At 49.0% G+C, this 18,978-nt stretch overlaps 1 protein-coding gene across 1 annotated transcript in view; it reads right to left on the bottom strand.

Annotated features, from left to right (window-relative positions):
• LOC135310863 (transcription factor RFX3-like) overlaps positions 1 to 18,978 on the bottom strand; it is a 184,960-nt gene that overhangs the window by 144,335 nt on the left and 21,647 nt on the right. The gene's annotated exons all lie outside the window — the stretch shown is intronic.

The raw sequence follows: 18,978 nt of genomic DNA, 5'->3' as shown, positions 1-18,978 counted from the left end.
TTATTGAAAGAAATTATTCCTAGATTTGGTTTTCCAGAAGGTATCTCCTCTGACAATGGGCCTCATTTTATTGCAGAAGTAGTACAGGGAATTTCCAAGTTTTTACAGATTAAGTGGGAACTAAACACCCCCTGGAGGCCTCAATCTAGTGGGAAAGTAGAAAGGCTGAATCGGACCCTCAAGAGGCAAGTTTCTAAACTTTGCCAGGAAGCACACCTTAAATGGATAGAAGCCTTACCTTTAGCTCTTTTACAAATTCGAATAACCCCTAGGGTTAAGGAGGGGGTAAGCCCCTTTGAGATAGTATATGGGAAAGCATATCCCACAAACCTTTTAAACGTCAAGGGAGACCGAATGCATATAAAGAAATGGCTGCCAACAAGGAGTATTTGAGTTTTCTCTCTGTCCTGGTTTCAGCTGGGATAGAGTTAAATTTCTTCGTAGTAGCTAGTATGGGGCTATGTTTGGGATTTTTGCTGGAAACAGTGGTGATAATGCGGAGATGCTTTAGTTGTTCCTAAGTAGCACTTACACTGGTCAAGGACTTTTTCAGCTCCCCGTGCTCTGCTGGGTGCACAAGAAACTGGGAGGGGACACAGACAGGACAGCTGGCCCCAACTGACCAACAGGATATTCCATACCGTATGATGTCACGCTCAGTATATAAAGCTGGGGGAAGAAGGAGGAAGGGGGGGACGTTTGGAGTGATGGCGTTTGTCTTCCCAAGTAACCGTTACGCGTGATGGAGCCCTGCTTTCCTGGAGATGGCTGAACACCTGCCTGCCCATGGGAAGTAGTGAATGAATCCCTTGTTTTGCTTTGCTTCCATGCGCAGCTTTTTCTTTACCTATTAAACTGTCTTTATCTCAACCCATGAGTTTCCTCTCTTTTACTCTTCCGATTCTCTCCCCTGTCCCACCAGGGGGCAGTGAGCGAGCGGCTGCGTGGTGCTTGGTTGCTGACTGGGGCTAAACCATGACACTCTCACAGACTTTGTCTTCACTACATAGATACCTAAATCAAGGGACTTCTCTTCCCTTGGACACACCAGTCCACCCATTCCAGCCAGGGGACACTGTCTACGTACAAACTTTGAAAGACGAAATGTTGAAGGAAAAGTGGAAAGGACCCTATACTGTACTATTGAAGACATATACTGTGGTTAAGGTAGAAGGAATTGATTCCTGGATTCATTACACACAGGTAAAAAGGGCACCAAGGCCCAGTCAAGATAAATGGACCTCTACCCCAACTGGAGAAGTTAGACTTCAGTTGACCAGAGATCCTCGATGAACTGTGCTTAGTAAACAGGCCTTGTCTATGTAGACATTAAGTGCCTATTTTATTTTCCCCATAAGGAGTTATAGATCCCCCTCAGAAAATGTTGTTAAACTGACTATGCCAAGACGATAGCTGAATATTCCGTATTTGTCTATAAAGGAAATTTAATCTTACAACTGATGCAGTCATTTGGGAGAATCCACGGTAGCAGCAATTTGACCGCATGACTGCATGTGTTCCACTGCCAACATACATCGCAACACACCCCATACCAGATGGGGGATCTTAGTTCTAGCTTTAAATTGAACCTTTGAAAGCATAATAGTTAATAGTTCAATAATAGTGGGTAAAGTAATTGCATTCAGATATTACTCCATGGTCATGGAGTTTGTGCATATACAAATTTAAGTTACAAGGATCATTGTGTTCACATCTCAAACATTACTGGAAATGGAGATGATTAATTGGACTGAATAAAACAAGTGGCAAATTCAAGCCAGGACCTGAGGGCTTCAATAAAAATTGGATAAACAAAATATTACGTGAACGTAGATTCTCCCTTATTGGATGGTTGCAAAGCTTGTTACAATTATGATTGTATATATGTTGGATGCATTATGAGTATGATAGTAAGAAATTATATACTGCTTATGAAAAGGAGTGAGACTTTTGAGACTCATGAAAAAGGTCTCATAGTCTCAAAGGGGGGAAAACTGATATCCTGAAGAAAATAGAATTTTCTTCTAAGTAATAACAATGAACCATGTGAGCCTTGCAACACAGAATTTGGTGGCCAGAGAAGAGAGCTGAGAGACAGGGAAGCACAAAATGAATTGAATAAAATACCTCACCTCTGCTCTGTATGTAGTTTGGTGTTTTGCACACTGGGTGAACGAACCCGCTTTTTTGGGAAAACAGGGTCCCTTGGGGACCCCACTTGTGACAGGCTGCCAGCCTGAGTAAAAACCATTGATCACCACCCTCTGAGTGTGACCTTTTAGCCAATTTCCTACCCATCTCGCAGACCACCCATCCAAACTGTATCTTGCCAGTTTGTCCAGAAGGCTGTGGGAAACAGTGTCAAATACTGTGGAAATCCGGGTAAATAACAACCACTGCTCTTCCGACTTTGACAAAAAGCGTTACTTTGTTGTAGAAGGTGATCGGGTTAGTCTGGCAAGATTTCCCTTTGGTGAATCTGTGCTGGTTTTTCCCAGTCACCTGCTTCATTAGGTTTGTGATAGTTTCTAGGAGGACTCATTCCATACTTTCCCAGGGATTGAAGCAAGACTAATAGTAATAGGCTTGTAGTTTCCTGGGTCCTCTTTTGGGCCCTTCTTGTAGATGGGTATGACATTTGCCCTCTTCCAGTCATCAGGGACATCCCCTGAACTCCACGACTTTTCAAAGATTATAGACAGTGGCCTCATAACAATGTCAGCCACTTCTCTTAACACCCTGGGGTGGGGGTGGATTCCATCCAGGCCCATAGATTTATGTGGGTTGAGCCCTTGCAAAAGGCCACAAACCAGCCCTTTCTTCACTACCGGAGGAATGTTGACACATGTGTTGTCGTAGCTACTTGATCCTGTGATCTGGGGTCCAACTACACTGGTAAAGACAGAGGCAAAGAAGGTATTGAGAACCTCTGTCTTGTCAGCTTTATTAGTAACTAGTTTCCCTGCTCTGTTTAGTAATGGGCCTATGTCCTCCCTGTGCTTCTGTTGCTGCTCACATACCTGAAGAACCCTTTCTTGTTGTTCTCTGGCCAATTTCAGTTCTAGCTGAGACTCAGCCTTCCTGACTGCATATCTGCATGACCTAGCAATGTTTTTGTAGTCCTCGACAACTATTTGGTCACCTTTCCATAGCCGGTATGCTTCTTTTTTGCCTTTAAGCACAGCCAAAAGCTCAGGGTTGTCTCTTGTTCTGCCTTCTTCCTTTCCCTTTGTAGGGGATGGACCGTTCTTGTGCTTCCAGAAGGCTGTTCTTGAATAACTCCCAGCACTCACAAGCTCCTTTGCCTTCCATGGATGCTTCCTGTGGAATCCTTCACAGCTGGGCTCTGAGCATCAAGTTGGCTCTTTGAAAATCCAGGGTCTTTGTCCTACTACTGGTCTTCAGCGTGCTCGGCAGGATCTTAAACTCCACAATTTTGTGATTGCTGTATCCAAGGCTACCATTGGTAGTTATGTTGTCAAGTAACTCGTCTTCGTTTACTGCGAGCAGTAAATCCAGCAATGTGCTGTTCCTAGTTGGCACGTCCAACATCTGTAGCAGGAAGCAGTCCTCAATGCATTCCAGGAACCTGATGGACAGCTTGTGCACTGCTGCATTGTTTTCCCAAAAAAATGTCCAGGTAATTAAAGTCAACCATGAGGACCAAGTGCTATTAGCCCAAGACTTCCTTGAGCGGCCGAAGTAAGGTTTTGTCAGCCTCCCTGATTGGGAGGTCAGTAACAGATGCCCACCATAAGATCCCTCTTGGTGATGATACCTCTAATCTTGATCCAAAGGCGTTCGATGAGAGAACTTTTGTGGTCTCCATAGTGCACCTCCATACACTCAAATTTCTCTTTTACATGAAGTCCAACTCCAGCTCCTCTTTTTCCCTTCCTATCTTTCTGAAAGAGCCTGTAGCAATCCATTGCGGTCTTCCCGTTGTGTGAGTTTTCCCACCAAGTTTCTGTGATTCCTATGCTATCATAACTCTCAGACTGGGCACAGAGCTCCAGTTCCTCCTGTTTGTTGCCCAGACTACTTGTGTTGGTATACATGCGCTTGAGGTGGCTAAACTTGGGGCACTTGCCTTTGGAAAGGATTGGAGAGCTTCCTCACTACTCTGGTAGGCGTGCTCATCTACACTGTTGCTTATGTAGTAATGTAATGTAGTTTTTAACAGTCCATTGTACCGTTCAATTTTCCCAGAGGCTAGTGCGTGATAGGGGATGTGATACACCCACTCAATGCCATGCTCTTTGGCCCAGCTGTCTATGAGGTTATTTCGGAAATGAGTCCCATTGTCTGACTCAGTTCTCTCTGGGGTGCCATGTCGCCACAGGACTTGCTTTTCAAGACCCAGGATAGTGTTCCGGGCACTGGCGTGGGGCAGGGGATATGTTTCCAGCCAGCCGGTCGTTGTTTCTACCATTGTAAGCACATGGCGCTTGCCTTGGCGGGTTTGTGGGAGTGTGATGTAGTCAATTTGCCAGGCCTCCCCATATTTATATTTCAGCCATCGTCCCCCATACCACAGAGGCTTTACCCGCTTCGCTTGACTGATTGCAGCGCATGTGTCACATTCGTGGATAACCTGTGCAATAATATCCATGGTCAAGTCCACCCCTCGATCATGAGCCCACCTGTATGTTGCATCTCTCCCTTGATGGCCTGAGGTGTCATGGGCCCACCGAGCTAGAAATAGTTCACCCTTATGTTGCCAGTCCAGATCCACCTCAGCCACTTCAATCTTGGCAGCCTGATCTACCTGCTGGTTGTTCCGATGTTCTTCAGTGGCCTGACTCTTGGGGATGTGAGCATCCACATGACGTACCTTTACAAGCAGTTTCTCTACCCAGGCAGCAATATCTTGCCACAATGTGACAGCCCAGATGGGTTTGCCTCTGTGCTGCCAGTTGCTTTGCTTCCACTGCTGCAGCCAGCCCCACAGGGTGTTTGCCACCATCCAGGAGTCAGTATAGAGATAGAGCCCTGGCCACTTTTCCCGTTCAGCAATGTCTAAGGCCAGCTGGATGGCCTTTACCTCTGCAGACTGGCTCGATTCACCTTCTCCTTCAGCAGTTTCTGCTACTTGTCGTGTAGGACTCCATACAGCAGCCTTCCATCCCCGGTGCTTTCCCACAAGGCGACAGGACCCATCAGTGAACAGGGCATACTGCTTCTCATTTTCTGGCAGTTTGCTATACAGTGGGGCTTCTTCAGCACGTGTCACCTCCTCCTCTGGTGATATTCCAAAATCTTTGCCTTCTGGCCAGTCCATAGTCACTTCCAAGATTCCTGGGCGACTGGGGTTTCCTACTCGAGACCGCTGGGTAATCAGTGCAAACCATTTACTCCACGTAGCATCACTTGCATGGTGTGTAGAGGGGATGTTTCCTTTGAACATCCAGCCCAGCACTGGCAGTCGGGGCGCCAGGAGCAGCTGTGCCTCAGTACCAACCACTTCTGAAGCAGCTCGAACCCCTTCATATGCTGCCAATATCTCTTTTTCAGTTGGAGTATAGCAGGCTTCGGACCCTCTGTATCCACGACTCCAAAACCCTAGGGGTCGACCTCGGGTCTCCCCTGGTGCTTTCTGCCAGAGGCTCCAGGTAGGGCCATTCTCCCTGGGTGCAGTGTAGAGCACATTTTTTACATCTTGTCCTGCCCGGACTGGCCCAAGAGCTACTGCACGAACTATTTCTCGTTTAATCTGTTCAAAGGCTTGTCGTTGCTCAGGGCCCCATTTGAAATCATTCTTCTTCCGGGTCACTTGATAGAGAGGGCATAAGACCAGACTATAATTTGGAATATGCATTCTCCAAAAACCCACAACGCCCAAGAAAGCTTGTGTTTCCTTTTTGCTAGTTGGTGGAGACATGGCTACTATTTTGATGATCATATCCATTGGAATCTGACGACGTCCATCTTGCCATTTGATTCCTAAGAACTGAATTTCTCGTGCGGGTCCTTTCACCTTACTTTGTTTTATGGCAAAACCAGCTTTCAGAAGGATTTGGACTATTTTCTCTCCTTTCTCAAAAACTTCTTCCACTATGTTGCCCCCACACGATGATGTCACCAATGTATTGAAGGTGTTCTGGAGTTTCTCCCTGTTCCAGTACAGTCTGAATCAGTCCATGGCAAATGGTAGGACTGTGTTTCCACCCCTGGGGCAGTCGATTCCAGGTGTACTGGACCCCCCTCCATGTGAAAGCAAACTGTGGCCTGCATTCTGCTGCCAGAGGGATTGAGAAGAATGCATTAGCGATATCAGTCGTGGCATACCACTTGGCTGCCTTTGACTCCAGTTCGTATTGAAGTTCTGGCATGTCCGGCACAGCAGCACTCAACGGTGGACTGACTTCATTCAGGCCATGATAGTCTACTGTTAGTCTCCACTCTCCATTAGACTTCCGCACTGGCCATATGGGACTGTTAAAGGGTGAGTGGGTATTACTGATGACTCCTTGGCTCCTCAGTTGGTGAATGAGCTCATCGATGGGGATCAGAGAGTCTCGGTTGGTGCGGTATTGCCGCCGGTGCACTGTTGTGGTGGCGATTGGCACCTGTTGTTCTTTGACCTTCAGCAACCCCACCACAGAAGGGTCCTTCGAGAGACCGGGCAAGGTAGACAGCTGTTCAGTTTCCTCCGTCTCCAAGGCAGCTACACCAAGAGCCCACTTGTAGCCTTTTGTGTCCTTGAAATACCCTCTCCTGAGGTAGTCTATGCCAAGGATGCACGGAGCCTCTGGGCCAGTCACAACGGGGTGCTTTTGCCACTCATTCCCGGTGAAGCTCACTTCGGCCTCCAATACAGTTAGCTCTTGGGATCCCCCTGTCACTCCAGCAATACAGATGGGTTCTGCCCCGATATAGTTTGATGGCATTAAGGTGCACTGTGCGCCGGTGTCCACTAAAGCTTTATACTCCTGTGGGTCGGACGTGCCAGGCCATCAGATCCACACAGTCCAGTAAGCCCGGTTATCCCTTTCCTCCACCTGGCTGGAGGCAGGGCCCCTCTAGTCCTGATCATGGCAGTCACAACTCACTTCCTGTAAATGTGAATCAGGAGTCCCTCTATTACACTTTAGAAATAAAATCTGCGCTTCTACTCCTCTGTCTGGGGACTTGCTCGCTGGAAACTGGAGCAGCAGCTTTCCTGGAAGAGCCTCCCTCAGTGACTGTTCTTCCTTGCAGTTCATGTACTCGTGCCTGTAGGGTCGAAGTAGGCTTGCCATCCCACCTCATCATGTCCTCTCCATGGTCACGCAGGTAGAACCATAGGGTGGCCCGTGGTGTGTATCCCCTTCTTTGAGCCAAAGGACGCTTATTCCTAACAGCTGAGACACTGCTCTGTCGAGGCGGGGAGTAGGACAGATCTTCTTCGAGTTGCTGGACCTCTTGGGATAGTTTCTCCACAGCAGAGACGAGCGAGGAAGAGATATTTGTTTTGTAATCCCGGAGTCTATCAATCACGTCTGCCACCGTTGGTGTCTCGTCATCTTTCCAGGACATCACTGCCAATGAGTTTGCATGGGAAGATGGTGCGCTCCGTACAAACTTCCGCCACATGGGTCGTGTGCACTCGGCTTCATCTGGATCTTTGGATGACCGTTGATCGTCCAGGTCACCATAAATCACCTCAAACACAGCTAATTCCCTTAGATACTGGATGCCTTTCTCCATAGTTGTCCATTTTCCTAGAAGATATGTAACATCTTCTTTAAAGGGATACCTTTCCTTCACTCCAGACAGGAGTCGCCTCCAGAGGCTGAGGGCTTGTGGTTTTTTCCAATTGCTTTGTCAACGCCCCCTTCCCCAGAAAGGGATCCCAATTGTTTGGCTTCTTTTCCCTCTAGTTCCAGGCTACTGGCCCCATTATCCCAACATTGGAGCAGCCAGGTGACAATGTGTTCACCTGAACGATGGCTATAATTTTTTCGCATATCTCGCAACTCGCTTAAGGACAGGGATTGGGTGGTCTCTATTTCATTTATGACTTCTTCCTCCTCTCCCCGTGATGGCCCTGCTTCTTCATCATCCCGTTCTAAACGAGTTAATGTCTGCTTCCAATATTTCGTCTTGTGTATGGGGGCAACTGATACTGGTACGGGTTTATTTTCTGAGCCAGCTCCAGTACTTGTTGTGGGGGTTTGAGTGGCTGCAGTGCCTGTCGTCAGGGCTGGATTGTCTACAGTGCCAGTCACTTTGCATTTCGATCCAGAGACATTCTCTTCCCCTTGGGGGCACTGAATACTGTTGAGCAGGGCTCAGTATGCTTGGGCCAGACCCCAGCATGTTGCAGTTATCTGTGTCTCTCTGGAGTTCCCAGCATAACAACACACTTTCTCCAAATATTCTACTAGGTTTTTAGGATTCTGCACTTGTTCGGGGGTGAAACTCCAAAACACTGGGGGTGCCCACTGCCCTAGGTATTTGCCCATGCTATCCCAAATGCCCTACCACTCGTAACTATCAAGCCTCGGGGCAGATTTCTGGGTGATATTCTGAAGTTGCTTAGTCAAAACCAAAACAACATGCCCAAAAACTAACAATAAGTGCACCTTAACCACCCAAGGATGTTCAAGATACAAAAACGTTGTTGTAACAAAGGCACAGACATCATAGAACAAAGTTGCAAAGGTACTATTCTGTATTTCCTCCATATAAAATCTCTCCGAGGAGGAGGTATAATTGCTAATTGCCTCAACAAGGTGGTATCCGAAGTACAATAACGGTTTCAGCAAAAACCCCAAATACCAGATAAAGCTGAAAACGAGTGTTTGCATAACAAATCTCATAGGCAAAACATTACTAATCACAGCAGAACACAGCAGACTCAACATACCAACACCGATCTTTAACACCAACTGCAAAAAGGACAACATGGTGCTGTGACCAGCAGCTGTTATTATCTCCAACCCTTGAGCCCCACATTGGGCGCCAAAAAGACTGTCGTGGTTTAGCCGGCAGCTCAGCCCCACACAGTCGCTCGCTCACTCCCCACCGGTAGATGGGGGAGAGAATCAGAAGGGTAACGCTCGTGGGTTGAGATAAGAACAGTTTAATAATTAAAATTAAAAGAAACAACAACAGAAATGCAATGTAAAGGAGAACAACGAGAGGCGCAAAGCCCCGGGGGCGGGGGGGAGGGGGAACGAACCGCCGAAAAAAACCGCACACGACGCAGCCACCCGCCGACCCGACACCGGACTCGACACCGCGCCGCTCCTGCGCTGTAAACTGCCCTCCCTTAATATACTGGTCATGGTGTCACATGGTATGGAATGAACATGCCATTGGCCAGTCGGAGTCAGCCGCCCCCACCACGGCCCTGCCCCTCCCAGCCCCCCCCCCCCCACCACCACCACGCGGCAGAGCTCCGGAAGCTGGAAAGGTAGCCGACCTCCAGAGTGAGGAGAATTAACCCCTTCTCAGCCAAAACCAGCACACTATGCTATCATAACTCTCAGTCTGGGCACAGAGCTCCAGTTCCTCCTGTTTGTTGTCCAGACTACTTGTGTTGGTATACATGCGCTTGAGGTGGCTAAACTTGGGGCACTTGCCTTTGGAAAGGATTGGGGAGCTTCCTCACTACTCTGGTAGGTGTGCTCATCTACACTGTTGCTTATGGATATACAGGTGTCACAACTGTGGACCCTACCCCCCAAAGTTCATTAGTTTAAAGCACAAGTCAGTCAATATGTTGGTGAAGATTCTCCTGCCTCTTCTAGATCAGTGGATTCCATCTCTTCCCAATAGATTGTATTCATCGAAGAACGTCCCATGAGCAACCAAAGCCCTGGCGATGACACCAGCCATGAGGCCAGGTATTGATCTGCATGATGCATCAGCTTCTGCCTGTATTCCTATCCCTGACTCGCAGGATAGAGAAGATCACTTGGGCACCTGTCCCTTTTACTTGAGCCCTCAGGGCTTTCAAGTCCTGCTTGATCTTGCCCAGCTTATTCTTTACTACGGCATTGGTGCCCACATGGAAAAGTAGGGGATAGTAGTCTGCCCTTTTAACCAGTTGTGGTAGTCTCTCTGTGTCATCCTGGATCTTGGCTCCTGGCAAGCAGCAAACTTCCCTTGACTGTATATCAGGTCAGCAGATGGGTGCCTCAGTGCCTCTCACCCAGTGCTAGCACTCGCCACTTCCTTTTGCAGCTTTTAGTATGTGCTGCTGGTGCGGTTTCTACCTGTGAATCGTGCTCATTGGCGTCACCCGCTGCCAAGACTTCGTATCTGTTGCTGGTTGATACATACAAGGAAAGGGAGCGAAGCAATATCGTGTTCCCATGGGTCACCAGAGACCATAGTGCCTCCTTCTCCAAGGTGTTGTCTGTTCACTGCTAAAGCTCTTTGTCTGGTAGTCCTTGGAGGTCAGTGCCACAGGGCCCTAGTATTTCTTCTTGTAAAGTCTCGAATAATACTGTTTCTTGTTCACCCTCCCTAATACAGCATAGCATGCTAACTTCCTCCTGCATCTCCTCCACCTGCTGCCTGAAGTGACTCACACCAGAATACACCTTGCACAGGAAGAACTTGCACCCTCCTCCACCCAGGAGGCAGGGGTGCAGTGTTTGCAGCCCTCCACCTGGACAGCAGCTTCCCTAACAGGAAGCTCTGTCTGGGTGGCTACCTCCACTCATCCCAGGCTAACCTGGCTAGGTAGCCGATTCCTGTCTGCTGCAGAGTGCAGCCCTCACCTCATCTCTACCACCATGCCCCCAACAACCTCAACGCACTGTCTAATAAGCCCTTCTAACTCTTTGGAGACCCCAAGCTGCTGGGTAGGCTTGCACATCCACCAGCTAGCTGGGGTGACCATTGAAGCTGCAGTATAAGACTGTGGGTGAGCGGAGCAGACGGCAGCCCAACAACTGGTAGGATGCACCACCCTTTTCACGCAACCTTCTGCTCGAACTGCCGCGCAAAGTACTGTGCCATTCTTTGCAGGCACCGTTCCCTATGGCACCACACCCTGGTCACTGGCACTCCCCACGGGCCAGTTATATGCGGCTTCCCCTGGTTTGAACAGGCTGCAGCAACAGCTGGGACCACCAAACTCTCGCCTACCCCTATTGTGAGACCTATTGCCTGCTGGCCAGCCTCTCCACACACATAGCCCAAGGGTGTCAGGGGCTCAGAAACCCCCTCAAACACCCTCCAGGACCTCACAAACCTCATGCTCTTCTCAGCACACAGAAAATACTGCTGCTGCCACTACTACCGCAACTGCTGCTGGCATTGGCAGCAGCGTGGTTTAAACTGGCTGCGGAACAGCCAGCACCACCCAAGAAAATAGAGTTCTGGACTGAAATCAAACAGAAAAAGGAAGTATACAGAAGGTGAAAGCAGGGACAGACTACTTAGGACAAACGCAAAGATAGTGCCCACACATATAGGAAGGGAGATCTGGAGATTCTTTAGTCCACGCCCCCCACCCTCCCCCAGCTCAAAGTGGGTAGAAGAATATCTGTGCTGGTTTTACACTTTTTTAGGCAATAGTGGATGTTCCTGTGAATCTTGAAGATTCCTTATTGAGAGGCACTGAAGCATCCACTACCCTGGACTTCAGAAGGGCAGACTTTGGATTGTTAAGGAGTCTGGTTAACAGAGTCCCTCGGGAGCCAGTCCTGAAGGGCAAAGGAGACCAGGAAGGCTGGTTGTTACTAAAGAAGGAACTCTCAAAGGCGCAGGAGCAGGCTGTCCCCGTGTGCCATAAGTCGAGCAGGCAGGGGAGAAGACCGGCTTGGCTGAATAGGGAGCTTTGCCTGGAACCCAAGAAAAAAAGGAGAGCTTACTGCCTTTGGAAGAAGGGGCGGGAGACTCAGGAGGACTACAAGGATGTTGCGAGGTTCTGCAGGGAAAAGATTAGGAAGGCGAAGGCCCAGCTGGAACTTAAACTGGCCGCCACCGTTAAAGATAACAAAAAATGCTTTTATAAAAATACATCAGTGACAAAAGGAGGGCCAGGGAGAATCTCCCTCCTTTGTTGGATGCGGAAGGAGACCTTGCCAGGAAAGATGAGGAGAAGGCTGAGGTACTTAATGCTTTCTTTGCCTCAGTCTTTAATAGTCAGACTGGTCATCCTCAGGGTTGTCAGGCCCCTGTGCTGGGAAATGGAGATAGTATGCAGAATGACGTCCCAGTTGTTGAAGAGGTGGCAGTCACCGACCTGCTCCTTCACCTGGATGTTCACAAGTCCATGGGGCCGGATGGGATCCACCCGAAGATACCGAGGGAGTTGGCAGAGGAGCTCGCCAAGCCACTCTCCATCATTTATCAGCAGTCCTGGTCAACCGGGGAGGTCCCAGATGACTGGAAACTAGTGAATGTGATGCCCCTCTACAAGAAGGGTCAGAAGGAGGATCCGGGGAACTACAGGCCTGTCAGCCTGACCTCAGTGCCGGGAAAGGTCATGGAGCAGATCATCTTGAATACCATTACGCAGCACATGCGGGACACCCAGGGGATCAGGCCCAGCCAGCATGGGTATATGAAAGGGAGGTCCTGCCTCACTAACCTGGTCTCCTTCTATGATAAGGTGACCCGCTTAGTGGCTGAGGGAAAGGCTGTGGATGTTGTCTACTTGGACTTTAATAAGGCCTTTGACACTGTCTCCCACAGCATTCTCCTGGAGAAGCTGGCTGCTCATGGCTTGGACAAGTGCACTCTGCGCTGGGTTAAAAACTGGCTGGACAGCCATGCCCAGGGAGTTGTAGTGAATGGAGTCAAATCCAGTTGGCAGCCAGTCACGAGTGGTGTTCCCCAGGGCTCAGTGTTGGGGCCGGTCCTGTTCAATATCTTCATTGATGATCTGGATGAGGGGATTGAGTGCACTCTGGGTAAGTTTGCAGATGACACCAAGCTGGGTGGAAGTGTTGACCTGCTGGAGGGCAGGAAGGCCCTACAGAGGGACCTGGACAGGCTGGATTGTTGGGCCGGAGGCAAAGGTATGAGACTCAACAAGGCTAAGTGCCGGGTCCTGCACTTGGGTCACAACAACCCTATGCAGTGCTACAGGCTGGGGGAGCAGTGGCTGGAGAGCTGCCTGGAGGAAAAGGACCTGGGGGTGCTGGCTGACAGCCGGCTGAACATGAGCCGGCAGTGTGCTCAGGCGGCCAAGAAGGCCAATGGCATCCTGGCTTGTATCAGGAATAGTGTGGCCAGCAGGAGCAGGGAGGTGATCATGCCCCTGTACTTGGCACTGGTGAGGCCGCACCTTGAGTACTGTGTGCAGTTTCGGGCCCCTCACTACAAGAAGGACATGGAGGTGCTGGAGTGTGTCCAAAGTAAGGCAACAAAGTTGGTGAAAGGTCTAGAGAACAAGTCTTATGAGGAGCAGCTGAGGGTACTGGGGTTGTTTAGTCTGGGGAAGAGGAGGCTGAGGGGAGACCATATCGCTCTCTACAACTACTTGAAAGGAGGTCGTAGCGAGGTGGGGGTCGGTCTCTTCTCCCTAGTAACAAGCGATAGGACAAGAGGAAATGGCCTCAAGCTGCGCCAGGGGAAGTTTAGGTTGGATATTAGGAAAAACTTCTTCACCGAAAGGGTTGTAAGGCATTGGAACAGGCTGCCCAGAGAGGTGGTGGAGTCTCCATCCCTGGAGGTATTGAAAAGAAGGGTAGATGTGGTGCTTGAGGATATGGTTTAGTGGTGGACTTGGCAGTGATAGCTTAGCGGTTGGACTCGATGATCTTAAGGGTCTTTTCCAACCTTAATGATTCTATGATCCATTTGCCATACAAACAAATGAGTCAGGGGCTGCTGATGTATTAGGAACCAACAGGGAAACACCTGTGAAATGCCTCAAAGGAATTAGGCTGTGTTCCTCTAAAAAGGTGACACAGTCAATAGGCCCACTAAAGTGCCTCTATAGCAATGCACGCAGCACGGGTAACAAACAGGAAAAGATGGAAGCCACTGTGCACCTGGAAAGCTACGATTTCATTGCTATCACTGAAACTTGGTGGGACGAATTGCACGACTGGAGCGCTGCAATCGATGGCTATAAACTCTTCAGAAAGCACAGGCAAGGAAGGAGAGGTGGGGGAGTTGCCCTCTATGTAAAAAGACGTATTGACTACACAGAGCTGTCTCTGAAAAACAGTGATGAAATGGTTGAGAGCTTATGGGTAAAAATAAGGGAAAAGCCAACAAAGGAAACCTTGTGGCTGGTGTTTACTACAGGCCACCTGATCAAGGGGAGGATGTTGATGAAGCATTTTTACTCCAACTACAGGAAGCATCATGCTTGCAGGCTCTGATCCTCCTGGGGGGACTTCAATCACCCTGACACTGGTAATCTCCCTTCCCACATCTCTCAAGCCCCTGAACCTCAGGGCAGGGACTGGGCGAAAGAAGCTCCTCCCATCGTAGCAGAAGATCAGGTTCAAGCCCACCTGAGGAACCTGAGCATAAACAAGTCCATGGGACCCGATGAGATGCATGCCAGGGTCCTGAGGGAACTGGCTGATTAAGTTGCCAAGCCATTCTCCATTATATTTGAGAGGTCATGGCAGTCAGGCTACGTCCCCAGTGACTGGAAAAAGGGAAACATTGCACCCATTTTTAAAAAGGGTAAAAAGGAGGACCCTGGAAACTACATACCAGTTGGTTTCACCACCGTGCCCGGCAAGATCATGGAGCAGATCCTCCTGGAAGAGGGTGACAGGGAGGTGATTAGAGACAGCCAACATGGCTTCAGCAAGGGCAAATCGTGGGTGACTAATCTGGTGGCCTTCTACGATGGAGTGAACGCATCGGTAGACAAGGGAAGAGCTACGGATGTCACCTACCTGGACGTCTGTAAAGCCTTTGATACAGTCCCCCACAACATCCTGGCCACTAAATTGGAGAGATATGGGTTTGATGGATCAACTGTGAGATGGATAAGGAACTGACTGGATGGCCACATCCAAAGAGTTACAGTCAGTGGCTCAGTGTCCAAGTGGAAACCAGTGACAAGCGGTGTCCCTCAGGGGTCTGTACTGGGACCAGTACCGTTTAATGTCTTCATCAGCGACACAGACAGTGGGATCGAGTGCACCCTCGGCAAGTTTGCAGACAACACCAAGCTGAGTGGTGCAGTTGACACGCCTGAGGGACAGGATGCCATCCAGAGTGACCTTGAGAGGCTTGAGGAGCGGGCCCATGTGAACCTCATGAGGTTCAACAAGGCCAAGTCCAAGGTCCTGCACCTGGGTCAGGGCAACCCCCGATATCAATACAGACTGGGGGATGAATGTATTGAGAGCAGCCCTGCAGAGAAGGACTTGGGGATACTGGTGGATGAAAAACTGGACATGAGCCGGCAATGTGCGCTTGCAGCCTAGAAAGCCAATCGCATTCTGGGCTGCCTAAAAGGAAGTGTGGCTATCAGGTCAATTCTCCCCCTCTACTCTGCTCTGGTGAGACCCCACCTGGAGTACTGCATCCAGCTCTAGGACATCCAGTTCTGTTAGCGTGGGTCCAGAGGAGGGTCGCAAGAGTGATCAGAGGGCTGGGACACCTCTCCTATGAGGAAAGGTGGAGACAGTTGGGGTTGTTCAGCCTGGAGAAGAGAAGGCTTCGGGGAGACCTTACTGCGGCCTTTCAATATATAAAGGGGGCAGAGAGAGACTTTTTACCAGGGCCTGTAGTGTCAGGAGAAGGGGCAACAGTTTTAAACTGAAAGAGGGTAGATTTAGATTTAGAGCTCAGGAGCATATCTGAAATGCTTGTACACCAACGCACACAGTATGAGAAACAAACAGGATGAACTGGAAGTGTTGGTTAGCTCCCAGAACTATGATAGCATTGGTATTAGTGAGACTTGGTGGAATGAGTCCCACGACTGGAGTGCTGGGATGGAGGGCTACAGGCTGTTCAGGAGGCATAGGCAGGGCAGGCGAAGTGAAGGTGTCACACTATATGTAAGGGAGAGGTTTGATTGTACAGCCCTTACAATTAGCGGTGATGTGGTGGAGAGTCTCTGGGTGGGGATTAGGGGGGTGGCAAACAAAGGAGATGTTGTAGGGGGTGTCTACTACCGATCGCCCAGCCAGGATGATAGCACCAATGAGTTATTCTATAGGCAATTAGGAGGTATCTCTGGATCGGTAGCCCTTGTCCTTATGGGAGATTCCAACTTCCCAGGCATCAACTGGGAATACCATACTGCTGTGACGAGCAGGTCTTGGGAATTCCTGAAGTTTGTGGGAGATAACTTCTTGTCACAAATACTCTGTGAGCCAACTAAGAAAGATGCCCTCCTAGGCTTGTTGTTTGTGAATAGAGAAGGACTCGTGGGAGATGTGATGGTAGGTGGCTGTCTTGGCCACAGTGGTCATGAAATGCTTGAGTTTAAAACTTCCAGTGTAATGAGAAAAAAGGACAGCAGAGCTGCTACCCCGGACTTCAAGAGAGACAACTTGAAGCTATTCAGGGAGCTACTTAGCAGAGTACCCTGGGAATCTGCTTTTGAGGGCTTAGGAGTCCACGAGTGCTGGTCAGTCTTTAAGAACCACCTTTTAGAAGCACAGGAGCAGGCAATCCCATTGTGCCAAAAGTCAAGCAAGCGGGGCAGAAGCTTGGCTGAGCGGGGAACTCCTCAAGGAGCTCAAGGGAAAGAAGAAATAGTATGATCTCTGGAAGCAAGGTCAGGCTTCGCAGGAAGAGCTGTGGTTTGTATATGCAGGGAGAAGACATGAAAGGCCAAAGCTCAACTAGAGTTGAAACTGGCTGGTGTTGTGTCAGACAACAAGAAAGGCTTTTTTAAGTACGTTAATAGCAAGAGGAGGTCTAAGGAAAACATTGGACCAATACTTGTTGAAGATGGTCACCTGACTAATAGGGATGAAGTAGAAACGGAGTCATTCAATGCTTTTTTTGCCTCCATCTTTAATAATACTGATAGACCTTGGGCTGCCCGGTCCCCTGAGCCGGAGGACCACGAGTGCGGGAACAGTGACTTTCCACTTGTGGACACTGAAATTGTAAAGGACCAGTTGTATCCGCTGAACGTTCACAAGTCCATGGGGCCTGATGGGATTCATCCCAGAGTACTGAAGGAGCTAGCGGATGTTATGGCAGGACCCCTCTTGATCATCTACCAAAGGTCTTGGGAGTCTGGGGAGGTCCCTGCTGACAGGAAGGTAGCCAATGTTATTCCAATTTACAAGAAGGGCATGAGGGAAGACCCAGGAAGGTACAGACCTGTTAGTCTAACCTCAGTTCCTGGAAAAATTATGGAGAAGATCATACTGGGTACTACTGAAAGGCATTTAAAGAACAACGCAATCATCAGGCACAGTCAACATGGGTTCACAAAGGGAAAGTCCTGTCTAACTAATTCAATATCCTTCCATGATAGGGTCACCCGCCTAGTGGATGTAGTCTTTCTGGATTTCAGTAAGGCTTTTGATACTGTCCCTCAACAGCATCTTTCTGGACAAGCTGTCCAGACACCCCCCAGTCTGACTCCAGTAGCTGGGCACCAAATTTCACTCACACACACACAGAGAGGTCTCACCAGCATCTGGCACCTGTTCCTTGCAGCATACATACACAGGGGACAGAGAGTGAGATTAAGCAGAGCGATAGTTAAGAAACGATTTTGAAAGAAAATATAAGGAAGTAGGCCAGACTGCAGTGATCAGGCACAGGGCTCAGCCAGAGAAGCGTACTGACCAGCCCCGTTTTACCCATGACTGGCCCGTTTTATCCCCCTTTCTGTCTATCCCCCCCTCTTTGTTTCTCCCTGCTTCCCCTTCCCCCTGCAAGTCCCTTCATCAGTTTGTGTAGTTCTATCATTTCTATCAGTTCCAGCGTGGTATCTGGGATCCCCCCGGTTTAACATCTTATCAGTTGCAAAGTTCAGGTTGATCCTCCTGGAAGTGGTACCTGTAGTTTAAATCCCTTCCTAAAACATTTATTGCATGTTTCGTATGTTCTGTTAAATATTAAAAAGAAATTTCCTATTTACAGTCCAGTATATTCCTTGTCAATACTAAGCTTTATATCCTTTCCGTGGACCAAACAATAATCACTGTATAGTGTCAGATTAATATTTTAAGACATAGAGCCTCAGCTAGCCTTGTAGCTAGCAAGGCTATTTTTGATACTGTAAATGACACCTTCTCCCATGGTGACTTCAAGTGTAATCACAGAACCATAGAATAGTTGAGTAGTTGAGGTTGAAAGGGATCTCTGGAGACTGTCTAGTCCAAACCCCCTCCCAACTCCCGCTCAAAGCAGGTTCATCCAGAGCAAGTTTCTCAGGACATTGTCCAGTCAGGTTTTTACTGTCTGCAAGAATGGAGACTCCACAACCTCTCTGGGCAACCTGGTCCTGTGTTTGACCACCCTTAGAGTAAAAAAGATCTTTCTTAATTTTAAATGGAATTTCCCATGTTTCAATTTGTGCCCATTCCCTCTTGTCCTGTCACTGGGGGCCACTGAGAAGAGTTTGGCTCCATCTTCAACACACCCTCCTATCGGGTATTTAGACACATTGATGTCTAAATACTGAGCCTTTTCTTTTCCAGGCTAAACAATCCCAGCTCTCTCAGCATCTCCTCCTATGAGAGATGCTCTGATCCCTTCATCACTGCAGTGGCTCTTTGCTGAACTTGCTACAGTATGTCCATGTCTTTCTTGTCCCAGGGAGCCCAGAACTGAACACAGGACTCCAGGTGTGGCCTCACCAGTGCCGAGTAGAGAGAAAGGCTCACCTCCCTCAACCTCCTGTCAACACTGTTCCTAATGCAGCTCAGGATACCATTGGCCTCCTTTGCTGCGAGGGCACGTTACTGGCTCACGTTCAGCCACCTGTCGTGGTTTAGCCCCAGTCAGCAACCAAGCACCACGCAGCCGCTCGCTCACTGCCCCCTGGTGGGACGGGGGAGAGAATCGGAAGAGTAAAAGTGAGGCAACTCATCGGTTGAGCTAAAGACAGTTTGAAAGGTAAAGCAAAAGCTGCGCACG

The sequence above is a fragment of the Phalacrocorax carbo genome (genome assembly GCF_963921805.1).
Source record: "Phalacrocorax carbo chromosome W unlocalized genomic scaffold, bPhaCar2.1 SUPER_W_unloc_3, whole genome shotgun sequence".
Classification (NCBI taxonomy): Eukaryota; Metazoa; Chordata; class Aves; order Suliformes; family Phalacrocoracidae; genus Phalacrocorax; species Phalacrocorax carbo.
The sequence above is the reverse complement of the archived record's forward strand: the minus strand, read 5'-3'. Positions and strand labels throughout refer to the sequence as shown.